General features: G+C 45.6%; 1 long non-coding RNA gene across 1 annotated transcript in view; it reads left to right on the top strand.

Annotated features, from left to right (window-relative positions):
• Nucleotides 1-15,112: 15,112 nt before the first annotated feature.
• LOC147724418 (uncharacterized) overlaps nt 15,113-15,454 on the top strand; it is a 107,697-nt gene continuing 107,355 nt past the window's right edge. Inside the window, exon 1 of the long non-coding RNA XR_015310093.1 lies at nt 15,113-15,325. This is a non-coding gene — a long non-coding RNA (uncharacterized LOC147724418). The remainder of the gene's footprint in view (nt 15,326-15,454) is intronic.

Consider the following 15,454-nt stretch of genomic DNA (forward strand, 5'->3'; position numbering starts at 1 on the left):
TCCCATTGTTTTAAGAAATTAGACGTTCAGTCAAAGTATAGTCAAATTAAATAAATTAAAGGGGCGCCATACACCCAGAGGTTTCAGCTTTCTATTATTTTGCACAAGATCCTGAATGTTGCTTCAGGATGCATGATGGCATTTTGTGCCTCCTTAGTCAGGAAGGGGGGTGTGGGTGCATCAGGCTTTCATAATCCATGACTTATCTCACTCATCTCGTTGAGCCCATTATCAAATGTATTTAAATACATGATGGTTTTTGCCTCAATTCTTGAAAGAAGGGTGTCAATGTTGCCCGGTATATGCTTCAAAACAGTCAATTTTATTTCTTCGGGCAATGATGGTATTACAAACATTGTGGGACTATTGGTTCACTTGTGATGCAACACCTTATTCTGGAGCGATGTTGTGTTATTCGTTTTTTAATAGCCTGGGTGGTCTTACCGATGTATGCTTTTGGGCAGAGACAAACTATGCAGTATATAACATTATGGGTATTACAGTTTGTAAACTCCTAATGCGTTACAAACTTCTTGACATATGTAAATATGGAGGCTTCTATCGTGCTTGCGCACCACGAACAGTACCCGCATCTTTTATGCCCCTTAATAGGTGGTAACGCCAGTAGATTCTGGATCGGTTGGCTGTTCTTTTTCTTCATTGTGTTCGCCCGAACCAGTCTGTCCCTTAAGCTCCTATTTTGCTTGAGCGCAAAAATCGGGGCCTCGGCTAGTGGTTCCAGTGCTTTGACTGTGTTCCAATTCCTCCGTAGAATTTTCTTCTTTTAATTGGTACTGCCAGAGAAAGTACCCATGAAATCAAGAAAATCGCAGGTAGAATACACTTAGAGTGAGAAACATGTTGAACTTCACTTACCAGTAAGAACGCTCTAACCCAAGACATAAAGCTTGGGAGAGCGCCTTGTTGCTTGTTTTTACTTAGGGTAGGAGACCCCCAGAATAAAGTTTGGCTTTCTTGGTACTCCCAACCCTATTTTAAATCACCTCCCTTAAATTCTACATCTACACAGTTCTGGCCCCTCACCCCCACTTCACCATACAGCCATTAGAAAAAGATCTCCGATAAAGTGCCCCTACCACAGGGAGCCCATTGGGTATTGCACCGCTGACCCAATGAGGAGCAGCCCAGATGATGAAGCATGACACCTGAAAGGGTGTGTAAGGGTATTACAGTCCAATACATGGATCCCCAAATCTAAATAAACCACCATTGGGGTTGAGTTGGTCACAGTCTCCCTGACTCTTATACTTTATCACTGAGGAACAGCATAACTTTCATTTTGAATGTTGACTCTGGGGCACTTCCCACTCTCGTAAGAGAAGAAAAAGCCCCCTTGTCCCTTAGTTGTAGACACACATCTTTCCAGAAAGCAAAGCCCTGCCACAAGAGGCAACACCTGCACCAACCTCAGTCCCTGCAGCTGTGGATTCAGCAACCCCCCGCAGGAGTACACATTCATCCAGACCATCAGGAGAGGGCAAGACCAACACCACCACTAATAGATGCAAAACCTAATTTCCTTCACACTGTGACTACCATTCACGCTGTGGACTATTTTCTTGACACATTTACCTTTTCCGAGGCCTGCTGTATTTTGGACGTTACTCTACAAACAATTTAGTCTCAACAATTAGGGTTTTATTTAAGGGTGGGCAGCAAACTCCACTCCGCCATCGGAGTTTTGCCAAATACGTGCTCCGCTGGGAACAAGGAGTTTGGCAAAAACCCTGATTCCGCGGCATGGCGGAGTTTGCCCCTGCCGCCCACCATCTGGAGAGTTTAAGGGGTGAGGACTGAGAAGGACCAGGTCTTACCTGGGTCTGGCGTTCTTCACCGTCCTGGGCTGACCAGGACGGAGAATGCCAGACCCAGGTAAGTGCTGTAAAGCAGGTGGCTGTCTGGGGGTCAGGAATTCTCCTTGTCTGTTGCCTTCATGTAGGGTGGAGCAGAACAGAGCAGAGCGGAGAGAATTCCAGTGACTATTTCTGCGTGAGGGCGTCGGGCTCCACCTCCTTTACTTTCACCCCGAGGATCAGCAATTGAAGAATTGAAAAGAAACAGTTTTTATCTGTTTAAAAAACTAAAAACATGCACGCACACACATACAAGTCTAGATTGGAGCAGTGGCTGTTGTTGCTGGGATGACTGACAAGCCTCATGTCATGTGACACACTTCGAGCCAAACTTTTGCAGTCCCGAATGCTGCCTGTGGGCAGGTCCTGAATCTACAGTATTTGCCGAGTGGACGAGCTCACAGCCCTGAGGTCTGGTATGTCATCAGCTCGGCAAATACTATAGCCTTGAGGACCAGCCTCCAACCCCTGATGACGTGCAGGTAAAGTTAGCCCCGGGCGCTTCAGGCTGAAGCCCTGTAGCGCCAGGGGCTTCGCATCAGTCAGGGACTGGAGAGGATGGCACCCAGCCCTTTCCCAACTCATCACAAGGAGGTGGGTCCCACCCTGTGACGTGTTGGGAAAGGGTGGGGTAGAGGCTGCGGGCAACCGGGAAGCTGAGAAAACGAGTCTGCACAGTTTGTCATCATGATTTTTGAAGACACACTGCGCAGAATCGAACTGTCTGCTTCCCACACTCCTGTTATTTGCGGGACCGAGTGGACACTATTTGCAGCTCCAGTTTCTGTGTTTGACTGGTAGCGACAGCCAGTAGCTGAGGAGCCGCATTCAAGCTGGTGCGCATAGCATGTACATTTGGGCATCAACTATGTGCTTCCTTGATCCCTTGACACTCCCGAAGGCTCCCTCTGAGTAGACCATGCACCTAGAAAGTGAAGGTAGGTAAGTGAAAAAAAAGCAGGCTCAGAAAAACTTAAGTATTGGCAAAGAGTGACTCTAGGCACCAGCACACTGAATTCACTGCTGGATGCATTTGCAAAGCCACACAGAATCACTGTCACTGGAACAGAGCATGCTGCTCTGTCAGTGACTGTACTGTTAAACCAGAGTCCGGCCTCAGCAGCGAGTAACTTGGAGTGCTGAACAAAGTATTTCTCTTCAGCTCCATGAAAGGAAATAAGCACGACTGTGAAGTGCGAACCCCTCTGAAGGTGGGGGTTCAGGCGTGAAGCTATCACTGGCTATAAATCATCAGCTATGATCGCATGTACCAGTCTGCAGAAGTCGATTAGATTAACTCTAATTGCTAACTTTTACTTGTAAAAAACACAGTGGATGGACAGAATGCAGAACAATGTCTTACATTCACCCCAGTTCAAAGATCTGGGCCTAAATCCATCGTTTTTTTGCACTCCACACCACCATAGGTCAGACAATGGCTATATGCAAATCAGCCTTGACTGTGTGCCTCATGGGAAGAGTCCAGCCCAAACTACCAAGCCATGTCTTTCCTAGACCGGAATTAAGCATCCAAGGACCGGTTTCTGGCTATCAGCCTTCTTCAGCCTGGATAGCTTGATTCCAATGATGTGGAGAGCCTGGGACTCACCTCTGAGCATACCCAGCCCACTCGGGGTGAAAATTGCAAAAAACACAGTTGATGGACAGAATGCAGAACAATGTCTTACATTCACCCCAGTACAAAGATCTGGGCCTTTTTATTTTAGTTTTTTTTACATAGTTTTTCCCCCTAAACCGAGGGTAAGGAGCACAACATTACATACAATCAATTGGACTTTCTACAGAAAAGCAGATAAGAAAAAAAAAAAAAAAAAAAGGCGTGGAGATAGGAAAACATCAGGAATAAAACAAACCTAAAGCATAAGATAATCATATCATTAACCAGTCCATCCCCCTATACAGTCCTATTGTCCTAATTCTCCTCCTTCCAAACAGTTATTGGTTCCTATATTTTTAATCCCAACTTCCTCCCTTTCTTCCCTTTTCTAGCATACATAGCTTTTTCCAAATTATATATATTAAGAATCCTGGCTAGCCACTGTTGGTATGTCGGTGGTAATGGGTCGAGCCATGCTGAAGCGATACGCAATCTTAATACCGCCATAGCCACAAAAATAAAATAGTATCCTTCCCCCTGAGTACCATCCGGGTTCTCACCCAGCAATATTAACGACGGGGTTAAGTTAACTGGTATTCTTAATGCCCTTTGTACAAAAATCTCAATTTCTTTCAATATTATGGATAAGTGTGGATATGTTGCAAATACATGTACTATATCAGCATGTAGACTTCCACATCTTGGGCAATTAATGCTCGTTGCAGCCCCCCATTGCGCAATTTTTGCCGGAGTATAGTATAACCGGTGAAGTGTCTTATAGTGCTGTGCCTGCAGTGCTGCAGAACACAAAACATTCTGATCCAACTCTAATGATAATTTAAAACAATCCGCTTCTACCTCCAGCTTACTTGCCCAACTTTCCCCCCATTTCTCCATATCATCCTGTTTTGTTTCTATTAATTCATAATAAAACCTCTTAATAGTACAGCTAACTCCTTCCTGTACCACCTCCAATGTGGCATTTTTTTCAAATCCAGCAAGCCCCCCTCTTTTATTTGCCAGGAAGCTCCTTACTTGAAGGTACTTAAACAAATGCCTTGTTTCTATCCCATACTTTGCCTGGATCTCTGAAAACTGCATCAAACCCTGAGACCTCATCAGATCACCAATCCTCGTAATTCCCTTTCTCACCCATAACATAAAAACTGCATCAGAGAAAATCTTGTAAGGAAAAGCTGGATTATTCCTCATTCTTGTATATCTATTGTTTTTGCCCAAGCCATATCTCTTACTAAAGGCCTTCCAGATATTGTATGCTGCCATAAGAGTCTTAAAACGAGTCCTCTTAAAATAAGCTGAGTCAAAATGTCTCAGGAGGACATTATTCGCCTCATCACCCAGCAAGAGACCATATATTGCTAAGGTTCCTAGTTCCTCCTCCCTTCCGCCTCCGCTCCACCTATTAAATCCCCCATATATTGTAAGGCAGCAGCCCAATAATAGAGTTTCAAATCTGGTAATGCCCAGCCTCCTCGTTCTCTTGGGAGTGCCAAGTGCTCTCCTGGTCTTTTCTTTGGACCAGATAAACCTATTGATCATAACTTCCAGCTTATTAAACCAGGAGTTATCAAACATCAGCGGAATTGCCCTAAATATATATAGGAATTTTGGTAGGATAAGCATCTTAATGATATTTGTTCTACCAACTATCGACAAATGCAGGTTATGAAGCCTATCTAGATCCCTTACAACTTTAGCTATAATAGGGACTATGTTTAATTCCACTACCTTATCTAGTTCTGAAGTAATTGTAATCCCAAGGTATACACCTGTCTGCACCACCCGCTGATCCTGGCATACCACATTATCGTTCTTAACTATTTGCGTCTTATTGGTATTTAAGGAGTAGCCTGATACCCTTCCAAATTTTTTTGCCTCCATTTCCACATATCTAATAGCCTCCGTGGGTGTTGATGTAAGAACTGCCACATCATCAGCGTATGCAAGTATCTTGCACTCCCCCCTATGTGTGGTCAATGAGCAATATTCTTATTAATTTCCATTCTCCGAATCAGAGGGTCCAAATACATGGCAAACATCAGGGGGGAGCACGGGCACCCCTGCCTTGTTCCCCTCTTAATTTGAACCAGCCTAGTTAATCCTGAATTTACCCTGACAGCTGCTACCGGGTCCCTACATAGTGCTTTTATTGCGGTAACAAAACTCTCCCCAAATCCTGCCCTTATTAAAACACACCATAAATAGTCCCAGGAGACCTGATCGAACGCCTTCTCGGTGTCTAAAAACAATGCCGCCATCGGGCCCCCTGTGACTTCCATGGTGTCAAATAAGGTGATAAGCTTCCGGGTGTGATGGGTAGTTCCACGCCCTGGTATGAATCCATGCTGGATGCTAATGACTAATGGTGTTATAACGCTTGCGAATCTTATTGCTAATGCCTTTGAATAGACCTTTGTGTCGGCATTCATAAGTGTTATAGGTCTATAAGATCCGGGGTCCTTAGGTGATTTTCCTTTCTTTAATATAACCACAATTTCTGCGCCAGACCATGAGCCTGGCACAGACGCCCCCGTCTGAGCCTGTTGCATAGTCTTCACCATATCCTTCCTCAATACTTTCCAGAATACCTTAAAGAACTCTAGTGATATCTGATCGGGTCCTGCTGCCTTTCCAGAAGAGAGACTCATGAGAGCCGCTTCAATCTCCTGTAAATCTAATGGAGTATCCAAGCTCTGTCGTTCTTGATCTTCTAACACCACCCTTGGAATATTCTTTAGATAGAGTGGAATTTCCCCTAAATCCTTCCCTTGCTGCTCTTCATATAGCTTCATATAAAACTGTCTAAAGACTTCTCTAATCTCCTGTGTATCAGTCACTACTTTCCCAGAGCTTTCCTTAATCGCCCTTACCTCTCCTATCGCTGTTTTTTGACTTGCCCGTACTGCTAACGTTCACCCCACCATTTCGCTAACCTCATGGCATTTCTCTCTATTTGCCACGTATATTTTTGCTGCCCTGGTTGCTATGTCTTCCTCTGCCTCCATTCTTATCTTTGCTAATTTAGTAAGTGCAGACTCCAATAAATTGCCTGTTGCTGCACATTCACTCAACTCTTCCTCAGCTAGAAGTATCTCTCTTTTTAATACCTGGTTTCTCTGTTGCTCCTGTTTCCGTTTATTTGCACTATAACTCAAGGTCTCCCCCCGCACCCCCGCCTTAAAACTATCCCATACCATACCCTCTGTTGTACTGCTCCTATTTATTGCCAAATATCCCTCAATCCAGTGCGTCATATGTTGGATATATATCTCATCCTCCAAAAGCGCTCTCTCAAATGTCCACAATGTAACCCCCCTAGGAATCGATGTCGCAACTAAGCTTAAGATTAGAGGATTGTGGTCAGACAGTAGGCGTGGCAGCCTCTCAATCTGGAGATTAGATCAGCAATTGCTAGGGACCAAAAAATAATCTAGTCTTGCACTCACCCTGTGAGGTGCAGAGTAATACGTATATCCCTTCTCTTCTGGCTTTAAGGTATCCCAGAGGTCTATTAAGCCATTATTCCAAGCCAAAGAGCAAACTGAACAAAAAACTCTTCTCTTCCTTCCTTGATACAGTATACGGGGTCCTACCCCTAATCCCAGCCCCCCTGCTCCATTAATGTTACAATCCACTCCTAGTATAATACAGGGTGCCCAGGTAGCCAACTCCACATCTAAAAATTCAAAAAATTCCGGGTCATCCCCTGTAGAGCCATAAATAGAGCCTAAAGTTATCCAGTCCTCCCCAACCAGGCACTCTACCAAAGCCCACCTCCCCCAAGCATCTTCCAGTTTCTTCTTAATGGTAGTCCCCCTCTGTCTTGATAGTATTGCCACCCCCCTATTCCTAGAGCCCTGTCTTGAGAAAGCTAAAACTGAGAACCCCAACTGTTTCAAAAGAGATACTTCAGATGCCATAATATGCGTTTCTTGTAAAAGTAAGAAATCAACTCTCATATTTTTTAGCAAGATAAAGACCTTCTGCCTCTTCTGCCTATCATTCAGGCCGCATACATTCCATGACATTATCCGTGTAGCCATTAAAAAATGTCAGGTAACTGCCCAAGCCATTTCAACCGCTTCAACTCAGATATTCCATTCAACAAATATACACTCCACAATTGCTTATCGCTTATTGTCTTTTGATTTCTTTGTATTTTTCTGTAGTATTCCCTTATGCTGTGCCCTTTACCTCCCCTACGTCCCCACCCCCTCCCCTGGAAGCCCCCCCTGACGATACCACCCCCCTACTGGCAAATAGGTCCATGAGACCTATATGTGGCAACTGTGACCCCTTGGGATTGCCGCGCCCTCTCATCTCTCTGCCCCTACACCTTCCAAAAAAAAAAAAAAACACACCACTCTCCCTTATTTTCTCTCTACCCCCACACCTATTTTCTCCCCCCCCTTAAATCGTTAGCTAGACTAGTTTTTAAACATCTTTTACTAAGTATTTCGACTTCCATGAGAGACGAAAGCCACCGTGCCATCCTTAGCAGCCTGAGCTCTATTTTCTTTCAACCAAGCCAGATATTCTTGGGCCTTAATCTCAGAATAGAAAACCTTGAACTGACCATTTCTTTCTACTTTTAGTCGACTAGGAAACATTAAGTATGCCTCACATCCTAGTTTTTGAAATGGAGTTATTAACTCCCTCATCCTCAATCTCCTCTCAACTGTCGTATGGCAGAAGTCCGGCCTTGCAAAAAATTCCACATCCTTGTACCGACATTTGGCCTGAGGTTTTGCCTTTGCCATAATTTCTTCCCTCAAGAGGTAGTTTCCTACGTATATAAGTATTGCTCTAGGTTTGGCTGACATATTACTTTTACTCTGTGCAAATGGAAATCTATATGCACGCTGTATTTCAGCTTCCCAATTCCAGCCTGTTATCTCTGGCAGTGCAACTCTGAGTAACTCGATTACATATGCCCGCACATCCTGACCCTCCTTCCCCTCTGCCACACCCAGTAGTCTTATGTTATTCCTTTGTTGTCTATTCTCAAAATCTTCAAGTTTCCATAAGACGTCTGATGTAGTTCTTTCTTGATCCTTTTTAAAGTCCTGCCATTTTCTGGCTTCATCCTCCAAATTACCAGTTCTTTCCTCCTCCTCTGTAACTCTTCCCACTAGGTCTGCATATAGTTTATTCACCTTCCGGAGAGACCCTTGTATCTTCTTACTTTCTTGCCTCGCTCTACGACTCTCCACTCTGGCCTCCACCTGAATCTGCTTCAGCATTGAATACATCATATCAAATCCCAGGGGCCCTTGACCTTGACTCAGTCTCTGTGATTGATCTTGCATTGGGATGGCCCCCGCCGCCTCTTGATACAACTGTGAAGTCTCAGAATAGTCCCAGTCCAGCCTTTTTACCACCTCTACTTGTAGGGGGCTTGCCCCACTTTTTGATCTACTCTGTCGCTTTTTCATAAGATTTTTTGATTTGCGTCTGGAGGGCGGTTTATGAACTGTATCCTCCCCCACCTCTGAGGTATCTGAGGTATCAGAGTCTAATCCAGAAGCGAGTAACTCGCTTTCCATATCTGAGCATCTTGAAGCAGAAGCAGATTCAGAGCCTGTTTCAGTCCCCCCCGCAGCCCCTTCCTCCTCCTCCCCACTCTCATAAGGGAGTAGAAACAGTCATTGCTGGGTGAGCCAGGATTTAAGCCAGGGTATAAGATGGTATCCCCGGGCTGCAGATACGATTCTAACACAGTCTCATCAGTCTGAGGCGCCATTAACAAAGGCTATATCTCCCCGCCTCCATCTTGCTCCTCTACGCCCCCAGTCTCCGGAGCATAGACCAAGTCATTAGCGCTACCTTACAATATTGGTCCTAACTCCTTTTGCTTATCACCTCTCATCTGTGGACATTCTTTGATTTCTTGTCTCACTGCGGTTATTTTTGTTGGTATATCCCTCCGCTCTGCAACCTCAGAGCTAAACTGCTCCTTCCCCTGCTCCTGCATTACCTGTAATGTCTGTAGTGTCGCTGGAGTCTGTGGGGTCTGGGAATCCACAATACTTCTATCGGAGCCCTGAATTTCTCCCCGCGGGAGCGTATGCACTCTACCTGCAGCTGCCTCTGTTAGCTCTACATCATTATGCCCGGAGTGTATAGGAGCCTGTCCTGGGTGTTGCTCCATCACTGATTCCGCCCCCTGTACACCAGCAGTTATCGTACCTGAAAAAGAAGCCACGCAGTTCCACGAGTGAGCCCTTCGTTCGTCCCCTGCAATTCCGTTGGAGAGGCAAGCCCTAAAGCTGGGAGGAGCGGGGTCTGCACGATTGCCTTAGCAGCTACTTTTGCGTTTGCCATCACTTTGGCGTTCGCGCTCGCCGCCATCGCAGGGGAGAATGCCTCGAACACCATAGGCTGTCTTAGTACTGCCTGCTCAGAAATCTTAACACCAGTATTATTCATCCTGTTTGAGGTGATTTTCTCCTTCTTTTCTTTCTCATTCACTGCTCCAGCGCCACCGACGGCTTTACCCAGATCCATATCTCGCTGAGCCGGTCGCTCCTCCACCTTGCATAGAGTTGTTTTCGTCTGCAGATTTGCCGCTGGGGCGTCAGGGTCGCTCCATAGTGCTTTCTCCTTGTCTTCCTTTTGCTTCCTTGTGGTTCTCTGTGGTTTCGGAGCCATTGCAATCCTCCTTACCCGGCACCAGTAGTACCGGCTCCTGCCAGCAATTCCTTTTAGGAGCCGGAGAGAACGACTCAGGCTCCTTTTGATTCTCTCTTTAATAGTCAAAGCCAGCCGCGCTGTTACGGGAGGAAAGCCCGAATCGGAGACGAGAGGTGAGTTCACTGTTGGTTTATTCACTGCAATTTTGTAGAGCATTATTCTTCACGGAAGCCTTTCTCCCCTACTTCTCGTATCTCTCAGGGGGTTCTATCATTTTCGCCATCTAGAAGGATGGTGTGCCGCATACAGTCCATTTCCTCCTAACATGGGGAGAGAGGAAAGAGCACAACTTCTCCCTACGGCCTGTCAGCGGCCATCTTGCCCTTGCAGCCTGGATAGCTTGACTCCAGTAATGTGGAGAGCCTGGAACTCACGTCTGGGCATACCGAGCCCACTCGGGGTGAAAATTGCAAAAAACACAGTTGATGGACAGAATGCAGAACAATGTCTTACATTCACCCCAGTGCAAAGATCTGGGCCTAAATCCATCGTTTTTTTGCACTCCGCACCACCCTAGGTCAGACAATGGCTATATGCAAATCAGCCTTGACCCTGTGCCTCATGGGAACAGTCCAGCCCGAACTACCAAGCCATGTCTTTCCTAGACCGGAATCAAGCATCCAAGGACCCGTTTCTGGCTGTCAGCCTTCTTCAGCCTGGATAGCTTGACTCCAGTGATGTGGAGAGCCTGGGACTCGCGTCTGAGCATACCCAGCCCACTTGGGGTGAAAATTGCAAAAAACACAGTTGATGGACAGAATACAGAACAATGTCTTACATTCACCCCAGTACAAAGATCTGGGCCTAAATCCATTGTTTTTTTTGCACTCCACGCCACCCTAGGTCAGACAATGGCTATATGTAAATCAGCCTTGACCCTGTGCCTCATGGGAACAGTCCAGCACAAACTACCAAGCCATGTCTTTCCTAGACCGAAATCAAGCATCCAAGGACTGGTTTCTGGCTATCAGCCTTCTTCAGCCTGGATAGCTTGACTCCAGTGATGTGGAGAGCCTGGGACTCACGTCTGAGCATATCCAGCCCACTCGGGGTGAAATTTGCAAAAAACACAGTTGATGGACAGAATGCAGAACAATGTCTTACATTCACCCGAGTCCAAAGATCTGGGCCTAAATCCATCGTATTTTTGCACTCCACACCACCCTAGGTCAGACAATGGCTATGTGCAAATCAGCCTTGGCCCTGCGCCTCATGGGAACAGTCCAGCCCGAACTACCAAGCCATGTCTTTCCTAAACCGGAATCAAGCATCCAAGGACCGTTTTCTGGCTATCAGCCTTCTTCAGCCTGGATAGCTTGACTCCAGTGATGTGGAGAGCCTGGGACTCACGTCTGAGCATACCCAGCCCACTCTGGGTGAAAATTGCGTAAAACACAGAATTTAGGCCCAGATCTTTGTACTGGGGTGAATGTAAGACATTGTTCTGCATTCTGTCCATCAACTGTGTTTTTAGCAAATTTCAGAGATTCTTAGAGAATGATGTATTCTCTAAAACTGTAGATATATGTTCACACTCATGTGAAGAAGTTGTCAATAACATCGTTACATAAGTCAATTTCGTCCTTTTCACCACTATCATCTTCATTTGGCATTTCAACATCCTCACCCGGCGGCTCTTCATGGACTCCATCCTCTACGATATATGGTATGTTCCATTACAGGGATTTTTTGTGCAACCTGCAGCAGGCCATGGTGATTTGGCAATTGGCACACCTTATCTGGTGAGTAGAGGAGGTCTCTGTCATTCTTATCCAGATAGCAAAAACTGGCCTTTCGGGGCCCAAATGCCCACTCTGTTGACCGCCATGTTCTTCCATTCCATGGGCCTCATTGAAGAGGACTTCCCATGACGTTGTGGAATCCTCTAAAGTGCCAACAACCATGGTCAGTAAAGATAAGTTGAGTCTCCTATATGACAAATATAGATCCTAAAAATAAGTTACTGTTTTAGATAATGAAACTCGATATTGACCAAACAACTTATATTGACAGATTGTACTTACCAACAAGCCGGGCTCTCTCAGGGCCAAGTTGTGACATTTGCAGGGGTATGCTGCTGTCCCGTAATACAAAGGAATCATGGACTGATCGGGGGTAACACACCCAGATACTTGCGATGTACAAATCAGGTTAGCATCCAATTTGAACATTGAATGAATGGAAGTGCTTCCGATTCCTGTAGGCTTGTTCCCTGGTGTGCGGTGGCACAAAGGCAATATGTGAACTCAATTGCTTCAAACACATGTGGTATACAAGGCAACCCATAAAATGCTTCCTTCACATTTGTCAAATTCTTATGTTGTGGATACTGGATGAAGCTGATGGTATGTTTCATCATTGAAGAAAGAACTTCTTGTAGCCCACTACTAGAAGTTGGTTGTGACATTCCACTAGTTACTGCCACAGTGTAGTGGAATTATCCTGTGGCCACAAAATGAAGTAATGCCATGAGTTTGACAATTGGTGTAGTAGATGTGGGATTTCTGTTGTGAAGTAGAAGATCTTTTTCTTCCTGATGACATAATTCCACAATAGTTTGCCTATTTAATCTGAATTGTTTGATAATATCAAATTCTTTCATGCTGGCAAGGTCTGGAAATGGGTGAAACACTCGAGACTGTCGTTTCCTTGCTCTCCCTGGGTTCATATGCCTGCAATTAAAGAAATTGTCAACATATTGAAACATTTACTAACTTTTTTTTAATAGAACACACATTTAATGTGTTACTTGTCTATGGATTGGAAATAGAATAATGTGTAAATAATACATTTAACATGTATTGTTTTCCCATTTTTTTCTAACCAAAATATTGTCAATAGAAGTGTAAGCAACACCACGCCACCATTGCATTTAACAACAGTCAAGCACCATATATAAATGCTTATTTTCAAATGAATGAGTGACATTAGCAGTTTGTATATGTAAACAGACTAGCCATTATTTTGAGTGGTGGTGATGCAATAAACATTCACAAACATGCTATTTGATTATGTAAAATGGCGGGTACCTGACCTTGCAGTCAGGACATTTGGAATTAGACGGCCGCATGGATACTGCCATAGGTGAAAGCATTGTGCGAAAACCAATGGCTGTGTCTTTCTATGTTGACAACGCATACGTCATGTACATGTATGTGGCGTTATGAAAAAAGTTCACTTGCCTCCTAACAGTGCAGTCCTCCTCAACTTTTACTGCTTTTCAAACCTCTGGGAGCCAAAATGCCCGGAAGAGCAAGTGACAGGGGCCCAGCCTTGTCTGCCTGTTTTATTTAATACACAGGCTAGAATGACCCTTTAAGTTCCTGAGTGAAGTGCAGTGATTGAAGTGAAGTGTAATTTATGTTTTATTTCACATAAAACAATGATGGTGTGAATGCTTAAGCACATTATGATTTGAGAAATTGGCAGAATTGGTGAGCGAGATGTGTGTGAGACACAAGATTGTGTTGCCCCTGAATCCGTTCCTTGCATTGCAGCAGTCTGGGAGACGAAGGCCTGCACCGGTCGGCGGTTGAAGGAACCCGGACTGCTCTGGGACTGAGGTGTGCACCGACCATTGAAGCAAGTCTGAGTATGTAAATCGCTATGCAGTGGCTGACGTAGAATCTGATTCTCAAGGTGAGCTGTTCAGGGAGGCCTGGGCAGTGAGAGTGGCCTAAGGCAGCACGAGAACTATGTATCTGAACGATTACTGGTGATGCCTATGATGAAGTGGTGGATACCAAGACTTGGCCACCCCGGACAGGGGATGCATAACGATGATTGCTGTGGAGCCCCACGGGCACGATGACCGGTTCTGTGCTCCCAGGAATATATTGACAGGTACCTAGCCATCTCATTCTGATACTGATCCTCCACCTATCTGCGCAGCTTCTTGCCCAGGTATACATTGCGATCCAGGGATGGACCGGGCTGGATGATATTACGGTCTCGGCCTTAACTGTGCAAGGTGCACCTGTGCTACTGTCCAAGTGAGGTGGGACCAGGCTGTGACTGTGGGGATACGGTTGGACGCCCGTTTACTGGATTAGGCCGCGGGAGTTGGCGAAACGCTTTGGTGAGACGACAGCAAGGTGGCCCCTGTACCAGGAAGCTGTGTGCCACGCGGTATAATAATGTGAAACTGCTGTCGACTAACAAGTAGAGTCTTAAAAGTGGTTTTGGGGGGGAATTGAGACGTATGCCACCCTAACCCCTTTGATGATATGGGGCGTCCCAAAGGTCAAACAATCGGAACCCCTGCCCCCTGATGACCCACAGAGAATAGCGCTAGACACACAGATGGGCAGTCTGGATCTAGATGTGGTTCTGCCCACAGAGCCCACTCGTACTGAGGACCAGCTGGATTTAATATTGAGAGAAATACAGGACTTCCAAGCTGTTATTGAAAAACAAATTGACACACTGTCTACCAGTTTTAATCTTTTGAAAGCAGATCACACAAAATTGGTGGACAAAGTCAAATCTAACAGGCTAGCACTGGATGACCTCATGCCCCAAGAGACAACACACTCCTCTCAAATAGAACCAATTGAAAGGTCCACAGGATAGGGTGGGCGACACTGAGGGGCGCTCTAGGGGCAACAATGTGCGCGTTTTGGGAATACCGGAGAGAAGTTAAGGGTCCCACCCAACTCAATTTGTCAAACAATGGCTACGAGAACGGGTAGCTATGGTAGGGCTGACAGAACATTTTAGTGTGGAATGTGCTCACCGAGTCCCGCCCCTCCCTGGGGCACTGCCTAGGCCGATCAGAGCACAGATCTTGAACTATAAACATAGCAATACGATATTGCGTGCTGCCAGAGAGAATGCTCCAATAACATTTGAAAACAAAACAGTTTCTCTTTATCAGGATTTCACTCTGGCAGTGCCGAGACTGAGGGATACCTTTCAAGACGTCAAAAAGAAACTCCGGCTACATCACCTGAAGTATGCTCTATTGTTCCCAGCTCACCTCAAGGTTCTCTATGATCAAAAGGCCCTGTTCTTTGACAGCCCAGAGGAAGCAGCGGACTGGCTAGAAATCACTCTGTCACCGCCGGGGTCGCAGCACTCCTCACAGTCCAGGCGAACACAGCAATCGAAGTCACAGCAGGTAAGACCAGACAGACCTGACAAGAGATGCCAGACAGGTATCGGAAGTGGAGAATACCCGTCGCAAGAGCAGATATCGGCCAGTCAAAAGGAAGCAATACTAACGGTGGTCGCATTAGCAGCCCACAAC

Source organism: Lissotriton vulgaris, chromosome 4_1 (genome assembly GCF_964263255.1).
Source record: "Lissotriton vulgaris chromosome 4_1, aLisVul1.2, whole genome shotgun sequence".
Taxonomy (NCBI): domain Eukaryota; kingdom Metazoa; phylum Chordata; class Amphibia; order Caudata; family Salamandridae; genus Lissotriton; species Lissotriton vulgaris.